The following is a 5,000-nucleotide window of genomic DNA, read 5'->3' as shown; positions in this document are numbered from 1 at the left end:
TGTTGCAGGAAAGTAAATGAAAAAGAAACAAAAGAACTGCTGCTACTACTACTACTACTACTACTACTATTACTACTACTCGTACCACTACTACTACTACCACTACTTCTATTACTACTTCTACTACTACTGCTATTACTACTACTACTACTACTACTTCTACTATAACAATCACTACTACTACTACTACTACTACTACTACTACTACTACTACTACTACTCCTACTCCTACTACTACTATAGCAAAAACAGCCTTGGCATTATTATTAACAGTAGTAGAATTAATAGTATTGTTTCGATCCACTTTTTACTCCCTTTCCTCCACGTCGTCCTCCCCTTCGTCCTCGTCCTCCTCCTCCAAGCCCTCTCCCCACTCAAAGCTCCCCTCCCACTAGTAGCCAGCAGTCACGCCCTAATAACACGAATAATTCCAAGCAGAGGCATAATTTTCTCAGACTTGGAGAACAAAACTTAGAATTGAACAATAAAAAGAACGTAAAACACAGCTCGTTTATTTTGTGTAGATTGCATGTTGTTTGTTGACTTCTTTCTTAAGGGTCGAGGTGGTCACTGTTGGAGGAGGAGGAGGAGGAGGAGGAGGAGGAGGAGGAGGAGGAGGAGGAGGAGGAGGAGGAGGTGCTACTGTAATTTACCTGCCGGAAGCGGAGGAGGGAAGAAGTGAAGGAAGAAGGGAAGAGACGAAAGGAAAGTGAAGGGAAGGGAAATAAAGGGAGAGGAAAGACAGGAATACGAGAAAAAACAAAGGGAGAGAAGGAAAAAAAAGGGAAGGAATGAAGGAAGGAAAAGGGAAGGAAGGATGGAAAAAAAAAGGAGGGAAGGAGGAAAACATGGAAGGAAGTTTTGAAGTAATATTACCAACGGTTTTCTTAAGTTTCCTCCTTGGTTTAATTTTTTTTCTCCTTTTTTTTCCTTCTTTCCTTCCTTCTTTCTTCCCTTCTTTCCTCCTTTTCCTGATAAGCGTGAGAGAAGGAAATGAAGTGTAATTTAATACTTTCTCTCTCTCTCTCTCTCTCTCTCTCTCTCTGGTTATATTTATGTAGTATTTATTTATAGATACATCCATACGTTTCTCTACTGTTTATTCTCCTCCTCCTCCTCCTCCTCCTCCTCCTCCTCCTCCTCCTCCTCCTCCTCCTCCTCCTCCTTCCCCTCTTCTGTCTATATATTCAAGGTTCCCTCTCCTTCTGTTTATTACACACCCTTCTCTCTTTGTGTATTTATCATAATATTGTCACATTCTCTCTCTCTCTCTCTCTCTCTCTCTCTCTCTCTCTCTCTCTCTCTCTCTCTCTCTCTCTTGTGCATTACTGCTATACCGTTGTTCGTGATGAGGGCAACAGACCTGTTGGTCCTTTCGAGGCTGTTTGGTAACTACTTCTAACTGGCTACAGATAAGGAGACAGTACAGGAGGAGGAGGAGGAGGAGGAGGAGGAGGAGGAGGAGGAGGAGGAGGAGAAGGAGGACCTAGTTAACTTTTTTCTTTTCTTTTTTTTTGTTCAGTATGTTTTTCCAAGGTTTGTATGAAAGACTTTTTTGTTCTTGTCGCTTTTTTTTTATCAAGGTCAGCGTGAGTCACGAAAATGTGGCGGGGGTGTTGTCTTTGTTGGCTTGGGCTCTCTCTCTCTCTCTCTCTCTGGGTGACTCAATAGTGTTGTTGGTTTTAGTGGTGGTGGTTGTGGTGGTAGTGGTGGTGGTGCACATTCTCGCGTTCGTGTGTGTGTGTGTGTGTGTGTGTGTGTGTGTGTGTGTGTGTGTGTGTGTGTGTGTGTGTGTGTGTGTGTGTGTGTGATGTAATAATGGTGATGATGAAAGTGAAGCAAAATAATGAGAGACAACCACACCACCAAACATTTTCATTTTCCTCAAAGTCAACACAGAACATTTCCTACTGCCAAGACCAGGACAGACACACACACAGACACACACAGACAGACACACAGACAGACAGACACACACACAGACACACAGACTGACATAACACTAACTACAGCTCGAAGTCAACCAGTATACCAATTTCAAGACATATATTCTTTTATTTATTTATTCATTATTTATTTATTTATTTATTTATTTTTCTAACTCTCAGATCTGCAAGGGGGACTTTTTCTTTCGTTTAATGTTGCTCTTGGCCAGCTTTCCCCTCTTACATTAAAAAGATAATCACACCAGCCTAACCTCAGAATATATTAGTCTCGCACATTCATATAAGCACGTTCACGCTGGTTGTCTTCCTTATCCCACAAAGATTGATAGATATGTTACTGAGAGAGAGAGAGAGAGAGAGAGAGAGAGAGAGAGAGAGAGAGAGAGAGAGAGAGAGAGAGAGAGAGAGAGAGAGAGAGCTATATATATAACTAAAAAAAATAGAAAAAAAACTGGAGGAAAGGAAATACAATGAGGAATAAACAAAATCTGAAGGCAACAAAAGTGAAAAAAAATAAAAAGAAAGAAGTAATGAAGACTGGAGGAAAATGGAAAATAAACTGATAAAAATAGATTTATCCCTATCTATTGGCTAACCCTTTCGAACCTGCAAGGGGACTGGCAACTAAGTGGACCTTTTCATTTTGTTGCCCTTAGCTAGTTTTTTTCCCTCCTTACATAAAAGAATTATATATTAGCTAACTATATGAAATTCACACTAAAGAAATATACACGTACATACTTACAAACGTATAATTTCTGGTTCTGTTCGCTCAATATAGCAAAAAATCAGTATTCCATTGACAAGGAGTATAAAAATAAGAAATTATATTAACCGTACTCACAAAAATTTAGACAGGTAAGGCGTGGGAACCGTGGCCTTACCTGTGAGCGCCTCCTCAACCACGCCCACTCTCTCCTTCACTCCCTCCCCTCCTCCTCCTCCTCCTCTCTCCTTCTCCCTCTCCCCGCTTTGCCTCCTCCGTGTTTTCCAGGAAATTTACGGTCACAAGAAAAGCTAATAGTAATTCCAAACTTCTCGCTTCCTGTTATTATTACGCGAAGTTCCTTGAAGTTTGCCTCATAATTCTGTTCATTGTTCTGCGTCATAACGGTGGTGTGGACAGAGCAGCGACCCAACAAGCTAACACACTCCCTCACACTTGTTACCCACACTCACTCTTCATACACTGTTCATACACTCACACTTACTCACTCTTACTCACCTCCTTTACTCTGCTTCACACTCACCCCTTACTCTTCCTACTTTACTCACTTCTTACTCACTCTTGTTGCATAATATCACCTTTACCCTCACTCTTCTTAGCCACATTCACCCTTATTTTAGACACTGACTTACCCTAGCTATGCCTCACCCTGACGGTCACCCACACTTTCCCAGACCTCCGCACCTTTACAACATGTTTCTCGTGTGTCTCAGGAGTGGTGCATTAATTAACCCCCTTCAATACTTAGACGAATTTTTACCATTAATTTTTAGTATAATTTGGCTTTTTTTTTTTTTTTTGTATTAGGAAGGGTTTATGGAGGTCAAAGGATTAATGGCCAGTCTTTACTATTTTAATCACCACATAAGTTTTTTGAAGCTGTATAAAATCACTAAATAGTACACCACCAGAATAAATAGGAAAACACGTCCTGGTGCTGAAAGGGTTTAATTATGAAAAAAAATGGTGGGATATGTTGTTGATCTTGCTAATATTACTTAAAATGTTGATAAGAAATGGCTGATCACGAATATTATCTGTCTGAACGGGCAAAGATTTGAATGTTAAATTGTAGCATGGAAGATAATTTTGTTGAATATGTTAATGGAGAGCTCAGGTTAAGAAAAAAAAAAAAAAACTGGTGGAAATATAAATAATGAATGTTTTGATTACTACTTGTCTTAATATATAAAGTGTAGATTTCAAACTTAACGACACCATGACTTGTAATTTTGACTTGTATATCAACAGAGAGGCAAAGGTGAAAATACTGATGCAAAAATTAAAATGCTGATGAAAAAATGAAAAGCTGATGAAAAAATTTAAATACTGATGATAAAAAAGAAAATATTAATGAGAAAATAGAAACACTAATGAAAAAAAATGAAAATACTGATGAAAATAAAAGAAAACGATGAAAAAATAAAAGTTTTAATGTATAAATGAAAACATTGAGGAAAAACTAAAAATACAGACGAAAACCATACGAAAAATATGAAAATAATGAAAAAACAAAAATTAAAAAATAAATTCTGATGAAAAATATTTAAAAAATGACGAAAATGAAAATACAAATGAAAAAAATAATATACTGAAAAAAATGACGAAAAAGATAAAAATGCTAATAAAAATAATATACCAATGAATTAAATATATAAAAAAATGATGGAAAATAAAAATACTAATAAACAATAATACACCAATGAAAAAAAATGAAGGAAAAAATGAAGGAAAATTAAAACAATAATAAAAGTAATATAACAATGAATAAAAATATAAAAAATGATGAAAAAATAATACTAATACAAAAATACTAATTAAAAAAAATGTATATAAAAGATATCAAATAAAAACACATTAATGAAAAAAAAATGCATAAATAAACCCAATACAATCACTACTAATGTGAATAACAGGAAGCTTTGAAACATACGTCCACGAATTACCTGAACTGTGTCTTGTGTTCCGTATAGTGACTGGAAATGTAGGACAAAATATGGAAGGGGAAAAAAAACTACTTTTAACGTGCAATGACTCTTAAATTCAAATGGAAATATGTTTTTTGAGGGAATATTGTAATGAAATATAATTGAGTTCATTTGTTGAAAGTGAAAGAATAATGTGTGTGTGTGTGTGTGTGTGTGTGTGTGTGTGTGTGTGTGTGTGTGTGTGTGTGTGTGTGTGTGTGTGTGTGTGTGTTCATGGGAAACAGTGACGAAATAGTGAGTGAGTGAGTGAGTGAGTGAGTGAGTGAATGAGCGAGAGTGACTGTGTGTGTGAGTGAGTTACAGACTGACTGATTGACACACACACACACACACACACAC

This window comes from Portunus trituberculatus, chromosome 32, assembly GCF_017591435.1.
Source record: "Portunus trituberculatus isolate SZX2019 chromosome 32, ASM1759143v1, whole genome shotgun sequence".
In the NCBI taxonomy this organism is placed as follows: Eukaryota; Metazoa; Arthropoda; class Malacostraca; order Decapoda; family Portunidae; genus Portunus; species Portunus trituberculatus.
This window is presented reverse-complemented; position numbering follows the sequence as displayed.